The sequence below is a fragment of the Lissotriton helveticus genome, chromosome 7 (genome assembly GCF_964261635.1).
Source record: "Lissotriton helveticus chromosome 7, aLisHel1.1, whole genome shotgun sequence".
Classification (NCBI taxonomy): Eukaryota; Metazoa; Chordata; class Amphibia; order Caudata; family Salamandridae; genus Lissotriton; species Lissotriton helveticus.
The window spans coordinates 453309522-453324243 of record NC_136068.1 but is presented as its reverse complement, the minus strand read 5'-3'; the positions used below and the strand labels follow the sequence as shown (position 1 = coordinate 453324243).

The 14722-nt window shown below is 48.7% G+C and overlaps 1 protein-coding gene across 1 annotated transcript in view; it reads left to right on the top strand.

Moving 5' to 3' along the window:
• LOC144768600 (polymerase delta-interacting protein 2-like) overlaps nt 1–14722 on the top strand; it is a 148695-nt gene that overhangs the window by 114922 nt on the left and 19051 nt on the right. The window lies entirely within an intron of this gene.

The following is a 14722-nucleotide window of genomic DNA, read 5'->3' as shown; positions in this document are numbered from 1 at the left end:
GTTGAGCTTGAGATTTACAAGTTGTTTTTTTGTTGAGGGTGACCTGTTATACTTTCCCTTAAACTGACCATACACCTGAACACAGACTCTACACTTTATTTGTTTTTGGACATTGAGCACAGACCAGTTTTTTTAGGACGCCTTCACCTCTAGTCCACATTTCAACTAAACTTCAAGATGAATATATCTCAGAACTGTAGCTGACTTTGGAAGACGACAAGTACAACGTGTGACTGTTGGCCGCTGAGAACTTGAATGTCTGATGAGCTCAGTGCTAGGTTGTGTGACAGTGCCTCTCTTGGGGATGGCAATGGAGAAAACACAATAAAAATGTTGGCCCCTCCATTGGTTATTAAAGCATCAAGTCTAGAACTCAACCCTGCCAAGCACCATGCATCCGGGGTTAGTCTAACGCATTCTAATTCTGGTGTCCGCATCACTGCACTAAAATTCATTCGGCACGCATAATTATAGCTCCTCCCACTCACTGTTCAATGCGGCGCTGCAATCAGCTCCCTTCTTGCCCTGCTGCTTCCTTAGACTGCCACTGCATGCAATTTTTATCATCCGGCTGGGCACCAAGTCAAAGAAGTTATGTCAGCATCTAGAAAATTACTTGATTCATTGTTTCCTCCCTGCACTAACAGCTGCAAGTGCAGCTTCATTTTTTTTATAAACCCCAAAAAATAACATTGTGAGCCGGTCTTAGGCTCAACCTCTCTGGGTCATGTGAGATGACCAATGTCCGTAAAAAAAATGAACTAATGACTGCGACAGAGACAACCTCCGGTGGATCTGGTGCCTTTTTCAATGTGCATTATAAAGTGATTGGCCAGGTGCAGCATTCAGATTGTTTATCGTCATGCTCTATTCTCACCATCCGAAATAAGCTGGTGCCGCAAAAAACTCTGTGTGTGCTAGTGGAGGGCTGTGCAGCGAGGGCATGGTGCAGGATGGTTTTTGGTTCCGCGGGGTCAGAGCACTATCTTACATAGTGTGCGTGCCCTTCAGTCCAGGGCCCCAGCCCAGGCACTTCAAACTTGCCGACTCAATATATAAATTATGTTGTTGACACTCTAGTAGTTCTCCAGTATTGGGGTGTCTTTCATAGATTCACATGCTTGAATATTCCCCGTCTTCGAAGTGGGAGCCCCACGGTAAATAAAATAGCAATAAAACCAATAATATATGTATATAAAAACATAATTTCACACATTCTAAATCCAAAAATACTTATAAGTACCAAGGTTCGCATTAACACATAGGAATACATTAGAAGAAAAAAGCACTTTCATAGCATATCCATGTTATTATGCTAGTCCAAACTACAGCCTATCAGGCGCAAGCACTCCTCTAGAACCTTCTCCTCAGAGGCTCAGGCCCTCAGATTTTCTACTGCATGTCGTGGGAAGGGAGTCTCCGTGAGCTCTGCTTAGTTTTCTACTTCTGTGTGGATTTCTACAGTTTTTGGGATGTCTTTAAGTAAGAAGTCTTTGTTTCGTCCATGTTCTTCTTGTGGGAAATTGCGGCTCTTCTCAGAGGACCCTCACAAGAAGTGTATTTACTGCCTCTATCCAGAGCATGAGGTAGGCAAATGTAAAATTTGCAGGACTTTCTCCGCCAAGACACTTAAGGACAGGGAAGGGCGTCTCCTCCTGTGGTTGCAAAGGTTGAAAGATAAGGATTCGCCTCTTTCTGATGCCGAACGCCTTGCGTCAGGTGTGTCTAGAGCCACTTCTAAACGTTGCAGTGTGCAGGATTTGCCATCTCCATTCCTGAAGAAGAGGAAACTTCAACTTCTGTAGTAGGGGATCTCTGTGTATAGTCATAATCTAGTGAATAGTCCCGCTCATGTGCGGGGACCCCGGAGCAATCAAAAATAATCTCTTAAACTGTCTTCTGTGCAGTCCTACATAGACACTTAAGAGAGAATTAAAGACAAATAATGCAGCCTATACATGCAAGGCTACACTGTCCAGTACTTCAACTAGAAATGCAAAAGATATTCCACCAATATCATATTCAGCACAGTCTGCCAAGTTTCACCCATAGAGAAAACTTCCCCCCTTCACCAAATCCTTGGAATGATAGAGAGGAAGGCATGGACAGACAAGCCCCCCATAGGCTGCCATTATGTGGCTTAAAAAGGGATACCGTGCCTTTAAGGAAACTTTCCAGAACTCTCTTGGTATCCCAGAATGCACAGCAACTCCCTCCACTTCCAGTTCTTTTTTACGGCTCCTGCTAGCAGGACCCTGGAGCATTGAGCTCTCCCTTTTTGGGTGTTTTGTGAAAAAAAAATTTGGGCACTTTTAAAGTGTTAGAGTGTGTTCACTCGACGTATTTTTGCTTCTGCTTTGCTTTGCTGGAGTTTCTGGTGTTTTTTTGGTCAAATCTGCCTGCCTTATTTGATAAATGTCCTGAGTGTGCCAGGAAAAAGGCAAAATCGGATCCACACAGGGTGTGTATCCTTTGACTCCCTTCTTCTCATGTTCCCGAGAAGTGTGAGATCTGCCAGCAGTTCTCCATCAGGACCCTGAAGGACAGACAGAAGATCAGGCTCCAAGGACTGGAGCAAAGAAAGCTGCAGGGTCCAGGTGGGTCTGGGCATGATGGGACCTCTTCCTCTGCCCGTGCGTCGGCCTTTGGGGGGCTCCCTAGTAAGGAGAAGGCCAGAAAACGCCACCGGTCTCCGGCGGCGTCGATAACTTCGGCGTCGAGAGGAATGACCACGGTCTGCTCCCCGTCTCCCCAGGGCTCTGGGTCGAAGCGACGTCGACGTTTGACGTCGAGGGGATTGACGTCGAGACCTCCGAGGAGGTCTACGTCGAGGACCGCATCGTCATCGAGCCATCATCGACATCGAGAGGGTTCAAGAAGAAGACGCTCGCCATCGATGCGACATTGCCGTTCACCATCGAAGTCAACTCGACGTTCGACGTCGAGAAGATGATCATCGACGTCGAGAAGATGATCATCGACGTCGAAGACTATCATCGACGTCGAAAAGGCGCTCAGCGTCGAGGAGAAAAGCATCGTCTTCCGGGAGGCATTCCAAAGCCAGGACTGAGTCCTCGGTTTCCACGAGTCCAAGGTCGCGGCGGCGCCGTCGTTCGGCTACCAGGGGTGCGCCCTCGAAGTCTCCTCCTTCAGGTCAGGCGAAGAAAAGAAGGAGAGTGGAAGAGTCTCCGGGCTCGGAGCACTCGCAAGTCTATTTGCCCTCCAAGCCGAGGTCACTTACACCTCCTCCGTTTCCCAAGGATCCTCCTCCGCGTAAACCGACGCCTCCTCCACTGTCTCCTCCTCCTCATCGTCCTCCTACACCACTGCCGAGGTCTGTCTCGTTGCCACACCTCCCAGCGCCGCCTACGGGGCCACCACAACCTAGGCTCCCGTTTAGGCCTCCACAGCTCCCTCCTCTACGGCCTGTGGACCGTCCGAGGCCACGGAGGTCGAGATCTCGCTCCAGACAGAGGGATAGATTCAGGAGTCGCCGTCGCTCTTCAACGAGATCCAGACGGCGCCACAGGAGGGACCGGTCAAGATCCCGCCACACGGATTCATCCAGTGCCAGGGACTACTCCCCTACTCTGTCGGACTCCCCTCGGACGAGAGTGTCTCCAGTAGACGACATAGTCTCCTTCCAGGACGTGTTGCTGCGAGGGGCGACTAAGCTGGACATCACGCTCACTGTGCCCACGCCATCGACGTCCGTCATTTTCAAAACTCTGCACAAGAAGCAGTTATCTCGCCCTTTGCTGCCCCTGGTGCCTGGGCTGGTGGAACCTGCCATGGAGCTGTTCCTCACCCCTGCGGCTACGAGATCGGCACCTTCCAGGCTGCAGAAGAAATATAAGGCTCCTGACTCGGACCCAGCGTTTCTTCGTTTGGATCCCGCACCGGACTCGGTGATTGTGACGGCTGCAAGAAAACAGCACGCCACCACCCCGTCATCGACAGTGCCTCCTGACAAGGAGGGCCGCTGGATGGATTCGGCAGGCAGGAAGGTTTGCGGGACGGCCTCCACTTCAATGAAGGCCGCAAGTGCCTCAGCACTGTTGGGACGTTATGATCGGGCTCTGTGGGAGTCCCTCCAACAGTTCGCGGAACACCTTCCCCGGGAAAAAAGAGAAGATCTCCAAGAGATCCTTACCGAAGGACTGCTGGTCTCCAACCAGGTGATAAGCTCGGCTGCGGATTCCTCCCTATTGGCAGCCCACGGGTACTGCCATGGGGTCAACCTGAGGCGCCATGCCTGGTTACGTCTTACATCCTTGAAGACCGAGGCGCAGCAGAGAGTTGCCAACCTACCCTTTTCGGGGGAGACCCTCTTCGGGAAACATGCAGACGACGAGATGGCCCGCATGAAGGCAGAGGCGGAAACCCTGACGGCTGTCAGGTTGGAGAAGCCTAAGGAGCAGAAAAAGACCTTCCACCCGTTCCAGAGGCGGTACGGGGCGCAAGGTAGAGGGCAAGGTCGGCAGGCTGGACAGCAGCAACAACAACAGCAGCAGTTCCAGCGGAGACCGTTCCGAAAGCGCCAGAGGGGTCGAGGTGGTCAGCAGTCTGCCTCCGCGACTAAAGGCCCGGCTGGGTCTAGGCCCTGAGATGCTACTTTCCCTTCATCCGTTACCCGCTCCGGTTGGGGGAAGCAACCAACATTACTTGGCAGAGTGGAGAAACATTACTCAGGACAAGTGGGTGCTGAATATTGTTTGCAATGGATACAGTCTTCGTTTCACCAGCCCTCCTCCAGCAATTCCACCAGTTGCCTCGCACTTCCAGCTGCGCGAGCTCCAGGCGGAGGCCGATACCCTGTTAAGAAAAAGGGCGATAGAAGACGTCCCTCTGTCTCAAAGGGGAAAGGGTCTTTACTCCCGCTTCTTCCTACTACGGAAGAAGGACAAGAACGAGTTCAGGCCCATTCTGTCTGGATTTGCGACAAGCAAACAAGTGGATTAGCAGGGAAACGTTTCACATGCTGTCTTTGCACCAGATTTATCCTCGGCTGCAGAGAGGAGACTGGCTGTGCGCGATAGATCTGCAAGATGCGTACTTCCAAGTGCCCATTGCACTGAAACACCGGAAGTTCCTGCGCTTCCTCGTCGGCACCAATCACTATCAGTACACCGTACTACCGTTTGGACTGAAGTCTGCACCCAGGACTTTTTCGAAATGCATGGCTGTGGTGGCAGCACACCTGAGAAAGACCAAGGTGTTTGTCTACCCGTACCTGGACGACTGGTTGATCAAGGCCTCCACCTTCCAGGAAGCACAATTGCACTTCAACAGGACGGCCGTCCTGCTGAACCGACTGGGGTTGCACATAAATCTGTCCAAGTCTGTACCGATTCCGGTCCAGTGCCTGCAGTACTTGGGAGCCTCCATCAATACGCTGTCAGCAAGCGTGTCTCCTTCGGAGGAGAGGCGCTTATCGCTCCTTCGGAAGGCTCAGGCTCTCACAGCTGCTCCATCTACAACAGTGAGGACGATGTCTTCTCTACTGGGGTCGATGGCCTCTTGCATCTTCCTCACTCCGCATGCGCGCCTACACATGAGGCCACTGCAGGAATGTTTGGAGGACCAGTGGGACCAGAGGAAAGGGTGCTGGGACAACAGGATCCACTTGTCTCTTCACGCCCAACAGTCCCTGAGATGGTGGTGCTCGGCAGAGAATCTCCTCAGAGGGGTGCCTTTCCACAAGGACATCCCGACTCAGACTATCGTGACGGATGCGTCTCTCTTGGGCTGGGGAGCACATTCCGACCATCTTACAGATCCAAGGGACGTGGTCTCTGGCAGAGTCCACGTATCACATCAATTTCTTGGAACTCAGAGCTGTTCACTTGGCACTGAAGGCCTTTCATCCGTCCTTCCAGACCAACTCCTTGCTTGTGCAGACGGACAATACGACCACGATGTATTACCTCAACAAGCAGGGGGGCTCAAGATCGCGCACACTGTCACAGGAAGCGCAGGCGATCTGGCACTGGCTGTTAGCCAGAGGACTGACGATAACAGCGACTCATCTGCCCGGTGTGCAGAATGTTCAGGCGGACGCCCTCAGCAGGTTGCTTCAAGAAAACCACGAGTGGGTCATAAACGACGAGGTGTGCGACGACATCTTCGCCATGTGGGGCACTCCAGACGTGGATCTGTTCGCCACCGCCGAAAACAGCAAATGCTGTGACTTCGCCTCGCGGTATTATCAGCCGGGGACTCTGGGGAACGCGTTATGGATCAGCTGGTCGAACAGCTTTCTGTACGCTTTTCCACCCATTCCCCTGATACCGGCGGTGCTCATCAAACTGGGCCGGTCACGGGCGCGGATGATCCTCAATGCTCCAGAATGGCCCAGGCAGTAGTGGTTCACGGACCTGCTTCACCGGTCGATCCTACCTCATCGGCGGCTCCCGTGTCGGCCGGACCTTCTCATGAAGAGTTCGGGGGGCAGATGGTGCACCCCAACCTCTCATCGTTGAGTTTGGCGGCATGGCTCCTGAGATAGTGCAATATGGCCACTTAAATCTTCCTGAGGATTGCATGGACATATTGAAGGAGGCTAAGAGGCCATCTACTAGGACCTCTTATGCTTACAAATGGAAGAGATTCTGCATCTGGTGCATGTCTAAGAACTATGATCCGACGACCTGCAAGGAGGATGTCATCCTTCCATACCTTCTGCATCTAGCTCAGTCTGGCCTTAATTTCCATTCCATTAAGGTTCCTCTGGCTGCATTGACTGCTTACAGAAAATGCCCTTCGCAGACGTCCTTCTTCCAGATTCCTGTGATTAAGGATTTTTTGGAAGGGTTGAAGAAAGTGTTTCCTCCTGTTCGGCTTCCTTCGCCTTCGTGGGAACTGAATTTGGTGCTGTCTAGGCTGATGAAGGAACCTTTCGAACCTATTCACAAGGCTTCACTGCAGCACCTGTCTTGGAAGGCGGCGTTCCTCGTGGCCATTACATCGGCCCGCATGGCGAGTGAAATTCAGGCATTGTGTTGCCAGGAAACTTATACGGTATTTCATGCTGCTAAGGTTGTGATACGTACTCACCCTAAGTTCCTTCCTAAGGTGATTTCTGATTATCATGTTAACCAGACTATAACTTTACCTACGTTTTTTCAGAATCCTTCCACTCCAGCAGAAAGATCTCTTCATTCCCTGGATGTCAGAAGGGTGTTGAAATTCTATCTGGATAAAACCAAGGATATTCGTAGGTCAGACCAATTGTTTGTCAACTATGGGTCAGTCAGGACTGGTCTTGCTACCTCTAAACAGTCCATCTCTAGGTGGATTGTGTCCTGTATCCAGTTATGTTATCAAAAGGCTAATAAGACCTTAGGGGGTAAGCCTAAGGCTCATTCCACCAGGGGCAAAGCGGCTACGACAGCTTTGCTCCGTAATGTTCCCATTGCAGACATCTGCAGGGCTGCCACGTGAAAGTCAGTCCATACCTTTGCGAAACACTACTGTCTGAACTCTGATGCCAGAGCAGATGCTCAGGTTGGGCTGGCTTCGTTGCGAAATCTGTTTGCACAGTAGTGGTGTTGTCTTTTTCCTCCACCCCCGGTTTGGTTGTGGGGATGGGCTTGCCATTCTATTCACTAGATTATGACTATACACAGAGATCCCCTACTACAGAAGGAGTAGTTTCTTACCTGTAACTCCAGTTCTGTAGTAGGGGTATCTCTGTTATAGTCATAAGCGCCCGACCTCCTCCCCGTGGAGAAAAGGATGGAATATGGAATGCTACAGGTCCAACTTTATACACCTCCAAAAAGAACTGAAAGTGGAGGGAGTTGCTGTGCATTCTGGGATACCAAGAGAGTTCTGGAAAGTTTCCTTAAAGGCACGGTATGTAAATGTAAATGTAGTTGAGCTTATATAGCGCACAGCTACCCGCAGTGGGTTTCCCGGCGCTTGCTTAGGGAACCCTTCCTGGTATTCCCCTGTGAGATAGCAGGGTATCCACAAGGTGAAAGTCAGGCATCCCGCCGCCGTATCCCTATTTAAGCCACATAATGGCAGCTTGTCTGTCCATTCCTTCCTCTCTATCATTCCAAGGATTTAGTGAATGGGGGAAGTTTTCTCTATGGGTGAAACTTGCCAGACTGTGCTGAATATGATATTGGTGTAATATCTTTTGCATTTCTAGTTGAAGTACTGGACAGTGTAGCTTTGCATGTATAGGCTGCATTATTTGTCTTTAATTCTCTCTTAAGTGTTCATGCAGGACTGCACAGAAGACAGCATAAGAGATTATTTTTGATTGCTCCAGGGTCCCCGCACATGAGCGGGACTATTCACTAGATTATGACTATAACAGAGATACCCCTACTACAGAACTGGAGTTACAGGTAAGAAACTACTCCTTCAAAAGGCTCCTGTTGTGTCTCCACCTCGAGATCTGATTCCCCAGCATCCATGGCTCCTGTTACGCATGTTTCCATTAAAAAACATGCTAAATTGTCGACGGGAGCGTCGACGGTCGTTCCGACGACGAGATCTGCCGTCTCTAGCCCTCTGACGACGACAGTGACGACGACTTGTGCCAGTGGGTCGTCGACGGCGTCTGCGTTGACGTCGTCAGTGTCGACGATGGTATGTGTGAGCTTCACATCCGTCTCGTCGACGATTCCGATCTCCTCGTCGACGTCAAAAAAGGGAGTCTTGTCGACATCAAAATCTTCGTCGACACCTTCTGTGAAGAGAGCCTTTTCGTCGGTGGGTTCTCCGTCAGCGACGGCTCCATCGACGTCCGTTTCGTCGTCGGCGGCTATGTCGACGATGGCTCCGTCGACGGCGGCTCCGTCGACGGCTGTGGTCTTGCCGTCGACAGCTTTGTCGTCTGCATTGGTTGTCCCGTCGACGGTGTTACTGTCGTCGACGTCTACCTTCGCCTCATTGCCTCTGGTGCCACTTTCTTCATCCGTTTCTGGGGCTCCTGCTGTTGACCCTCTGCACCAGCGTCGACATGTGCCTTAGGATCAGCTTCCGATTCCACGCCACTCTCAGCCTCCATCACCTCTTTTTACTACAGGTTCGGAGCAGGACTCTGCTTCTGATGAGGAGGAAGATGATAGATTCCGGGCAGCTCGAAGCCCTTCGGAGCTGGTTATTAAATGTCAGGACTATGAGGACGATCAGGAAGATCCTTACTTCCATGAGGAGGAACCTTCTACTCAGGTTCCTACAGCACAAATACCGCTCTCCCTCATTTCTAATCTCCAATACATGTTGGAGGATTATAATAGAAGATTTCCACCGTCTCACCAGGGGTCTCTTCAACCTAGGTGACATACTGGCTGCGTTCACCACTCATTACTCCACACTGTATTCTACTAGCCGGGGGGGCACGATGGACCTGGCCAACTACCTTGTTGATGTAGCCTTAGGGCGGATGGGAGACTTAGAGGGAATTTCTAGATGCCCCCTTTGAGCTGGACGAGATATGCAAAGCTATTATGCATATGAAGTCCGGTAAAGCCCTGCTCCTAGACTGGTTCCTCATAGACTTTTATAAAGCATTTATCAATCAGTTAGCTCCCATACTAAAAACTGTTTACAAAGATTCCCAAGCGAATGGGATTCTCCCACCATCGATGAGAGAGGCGCTCATTACCTACCTATTGAAACCCAGGAAATCTGCGAATCAATGCGACTCTTATTGGCCGCTGTCCCTTATTAATAATGATGCTAAAATTCTGACTAAGCTACTGACCAATGGGTTAAATATGTTAATGGAAAAACTAGTCCTCCCCGACCAGGCAGGGTTTATTGCAGAACGAGCGACCTCCCACAACCACCATACCTTTTTTCCATATTACAAAATGTGGATGCGGATCGGGTGCTTGTGGCAGTCTTGTTAGATGCCACCAAAGCATTCGATTCAGTAGAATGGGACTACTTACTCTGTATACTTCATCACATGGGAATGCCTATGGGTTTTTTGACATGGATAGGCTTGTTATATAAATCACCTACTGCCAAAGTTTTATTTAACGGAATGATATCCCCTGCCTTCCAGATCACCAGGGGTACCAGCCAGGGTTCCCCTCTCTCCCCTTTGCTTTTGCCCTGGCAATTGAGCCCCTTGTGGCAAAACTCTGGCAGCACCATCAGGATAAGGCCCTGCGTTGCCCCATCACCAGGTGCTCATTTCCCTCTATGCAGATTACATCACCCTGTATATAAGAGACCCGCAGCAAAACTTAAATCCTATCGAGAGAATTCATTAATTTTAGGCGACTGTCTGGGATCCACATCAACTAGGGGAAGTCGCATGTTTTCCCTCTCACCTCAGCTGCCACTCAGTTCTCACTGAACTTTCCCATAGAATAGTGTAATTCAGAGGTTCAGGACTTGGGCATTCACTTAACCAGGGACAGAGAGGAATTAATGCGCTTCAATTACGGTATGGCACTGGATCATATTACAGGCTGTGTCACACGTTGGATCTCCTTGCCGCTATCCATGGCAGGGCGCACCTCATTAATCAAAATGGTAGTTTGCCCTCAGTTGCTATATTTATTCATGAATATTCCATATTACCCAGGCAGGCACTTCTTCGCAACTTTACGCTCAGACATGATCAGATTGACATGGGGGGGCAAGCAACCACAGTTGCACTGGGACGTAATTGCCAGACCATTCTCGCAGGGTGGGTTTGACATTTTGAACCTTGAACTAAATTATATATGCTCCCAGGCTCATTATGCTTAAAATTGGTTTCACCCACCCAGATATATGCCACAAATAGCGGTGGAGCAAAGGCTCGCAGATCCCATCCCTTTGGCAGGCATGATATGCAATGTCCCACAGCCCAGTGACATAAACACCACGACGATTACATGTACAGTATCCGCCTGGAGACGCATTATGACAATTCTGCGGACCCCCATGCTTTACTCCCCACTACTCCCGCTGCCATATCAACCCCGCATGCAGCTGTTACAAGAAGCTGTGTTCAGGAAAGTCATGATGAAGACGAATGTAACATGCTGGGGGGACTTATATTGCAATGGAAGGTTTCACAGCTTAGAGCAGATATTCCATAACACACCGTCCTCGCCACTAGATGTGTTTCCTTACGTGAGACTTAGGCAGGGCGTGCATGACATTACCCCAGCATACCCACTAGAACCCCGACATTGGCCCCACTTCATACGATGCTCCAAGCACCCTCTATGGAGCATGCTGTTTCGACGCTGGGATGTAGAACTGGGTTGCGCCTTATTGGATAAACAGTGGTCTTACCGCTGCCTACAGATGGTACAAATCTCAGCAAGTAGCAGACTGTGTATTACACATCTATATTACACGCCAGCCAAAATGTACAAATACCAACTAGGGGACACCGATAGTGTGATTGATGTAGTATGGGTGTTGCCAATTTTCTCCATTTAGCATGGAATTGCCCAAGTGTGTATGAATATTGGCGTTAGGTTTTTGAAGCGCTGGAACAGATGACATCATTATCATTGGCGATATCTCCAATACTAGCGCTATTGGGGAACACTGTACTCATAGAAAAGCCCTCTTGCAGATACATCGCTCTGGCGCTATTGTTATGTTATGTTATGTTAATTTTTTATTTATAGAGCGCGCGTACGCCCGCAGGCTTCATGGCGCTATCGAACTTTTGAACACAACACAGCTTTTGGGTACTTGAGCAGGAGTAAATCATGTCTGATTTAGTTGCAATAGGCTTGTCTGAAAAGCAACGTTTTAAATGCCTGTCTAAAAGCGAGGAGATCCCCACTTTGTTTCAGGGTCAGTGGCAGAGAGTTCCATAAGGAAGAGGCAAGATAGTGGAAGCTACTACCGCCCTGACGCTTCTTCCTGTATGCTGGGATCAACAGTAGCTCTTGTTGAGCTGATCGAAGGTTTCGTGAAGGAATGTATTTACAAACTAAATTCCGAATACATTTCGGACCTTTGCCCTGCAAAGCTTTAAAAATGATACAGCCAGCTTTAAAACTAGCTCTCTGAGCCACTGGTAGCCAGTGAAGTTTTTCCAATCCTGATCTAATGGATTGCCATTTAGGCTGTTTAAAAATAAGCCTGGCTGCCTGATTTTGGACATATTGTAGTCTCTTCAACTGACCTACTGGGAGGCCGAGATACAGGCTGTTGGAGAAATCAATCCGCGATAGTATTAAGGCAGCAATTGCCTGAATCAAGGCAGAGTGAGTTAGAAACTGGGATATTTTCTTTATCTTTCTCAATTGAAAGAAACAAGTTGAGACTACGTCCCTATGTGGTTTTTTAATGAGAGATCCTCACTAAGAGTCACCCCTAAGCTCTTGACTGTGTGGGACTTAGTAGGTGGAGTACCCATGTTAGGTGGCCAGAAATGGGGACCCCAACTAATTTCACTCTTCCCGGGCAAGATTAGTTCTGTCTTGCCCGGGTTGAGTTTGAGGTAATTTAAATTCATCCATTTCTGGATGTGGGACATCGTGTCCTGAAAGTCTACCACAGCATCGAGGGAGTCTAGTGCAAAGACCAGTTGCAGATCATCTGCATAGTTAAAAATTGTGACTTTCCGATTTTTCAGGGAGTACAGTAGGGGACGTAAATATAAATTAAAAAGGAGTGGGGAAAGGGATGATCCCTGAGGGACACCACAGGTGGAAACAATTTTTGGTGCTGTGAATGACCCCAATCTGACTGACTGAGTACGTTCAGAAATGAAAGACTCTAGCCAGCTCAGAGCTGGGCCCCTGATGCCGGCTTGTTCGACACGGTTGACAAGAATGGTATGGTCAACCGTGTCGAACGCAGCCGACAAATCAAGGAGCACCAGTGCCTGATGGGCCTCTCTGTCTGCATTGGATCTCAGGGTGTTCTGGACCACTAGTATCACTGTCTCGGTAGAGTGGCCCGGGCGGAAACCTGCCTGATTCGGTTCTAAATAATCAGTTGATTCAATAAAACTCGAGACACAATTAGATACATGAGCCTCCAGAATTTTAGACAAATAGGGCAACAAGGAGATCGGCCTGTAGTTGGCAGGGTCATGTGGGTCCATACCCGATTTTTTTATCAGAGGGATCAACAGGGCTTGTTTAAAACTGTTAGGTACTTTACCCTGGGCAAGTGAATCATTTAATAGAGAGAGAATGCTTTGCGGGATAGCGAGTCCTATTTCTTTAAAAATGTGAGGGGGACATATATCGTCGGGAGATCCCGATTTCACCCGGGCCATGAGTTCCAAAAAAGTTTTTGGGTCAATGGGAGAGATGTTAACCAGCGTTTGGGAGTTGAAGAATGTGTCATTTAATGGACTTGAGGTAGAAGAACTGGTGATATTTTGTTTAATATTGATAATTTTATCCTGAAAGAAATCATTCAATGTATCGCACAATTGTTGAGTAGGGATGATAGGAAAAGTTGTCCTATCATCATTGCAAAGATCATTTATGATTTCAAATATCTGCTTAGATTTGTTCGAGGAGTTCAAGATTTTTGCAGAAAAGAAGTCAGTTTTATGTCTTAAAAGCGTTTTTTGATATTGTTTCCTCGCTAGGCAGTAAATCTCTTTGTCCTCTGATAGGTAGTTTGCTCTCCATTTCCTTTCTTTCTGTCTAATGCTGAGTTTTAGTTTTTTCAATTCTGGGGTGAACCATTTATGAGCTTCCTTCCCTCGTGATGTAGGAAAATTTACTAAGGGGGCATGTAGATTAGCCGCTAGGCATAGCCACTGTGAAAGTGCTTTGTCACTAGATTCTATATCCGTATCCTGGGGGGGAAGGGAGGTGGCTAGAGTTTTTAAAAAAGCGGGTAAGTCCGCCGACCTCCATTTCCGAATTTGTCTGCCAGCTTGTGGCCTTGGTTTAATCGACCCTTCTAGAACAAGAGAAAATTGGATTAAAAAATGATCAGACCAGCTGCAAGGACATAAGGTGAGCGACTTTAAAGGAAGGTTAAGTGTCCAAATTTGGTCTAAGCTGTGGCCTTTCTGGTGAATAGGGACATGGATATGCTGTATTAAATTGAGATCCATAAGTAAATCATTGAGTTCTGCTGCTTGGGGGTCCGATATAAGGTTATCAAACCAATAGTTCAAGTCCCCTACTAAGAGAACCTTGGAGCAGTTGACAACACAAGAAGCCAATTGCTCTACCAAAAGGGAGGGGAAGGTAGCCATGTACTGCGGAGGGCGGTATACTAAAACCAATACTAGCGCTCCACTATCAGCGTTTAGCTTAATAACAATATTTTCAGAGTCTGGGAGAGATAACGATGGAAGATCTCTAAATTGATAAGTTTTCCGAATAATGGCCGCCACCCCCCCCCCCTTTTTCCTGGGGGGTGATTAGCCAAAAGAATATAATAGTCAGAGGGAAGTGAGGCAAGTATATCTGGTAGTGAGTCAGGAGTGCACCAGGTCTCAGTTAAAAGTAACATATCTGGGCGGTCGTTACTCAGTAAAAGAAATAAGTCTACCTGATGTTTGATCAAGGACCTAGTGTTCAGGTAGATGCAGCGAAGCTCTAGCCTCTGTTTGCTTGAGGTACCCTGACCTGCATGTAATGTACCTGTAGTAAAGGGGTCTGTACACACGGTAACTTTTGATATGCCCAATTGGGAAGTGCGTTTTAATACATGCAGAGGTAGTCTCGGGCAGAACTTACCAACTGGTCTAAGTGCCACAAGTTCTTTAGCAGAGTAGGTGAAAGTAAGGTCAGAGTCTATGGCCCCGGGTCCCGGTCGC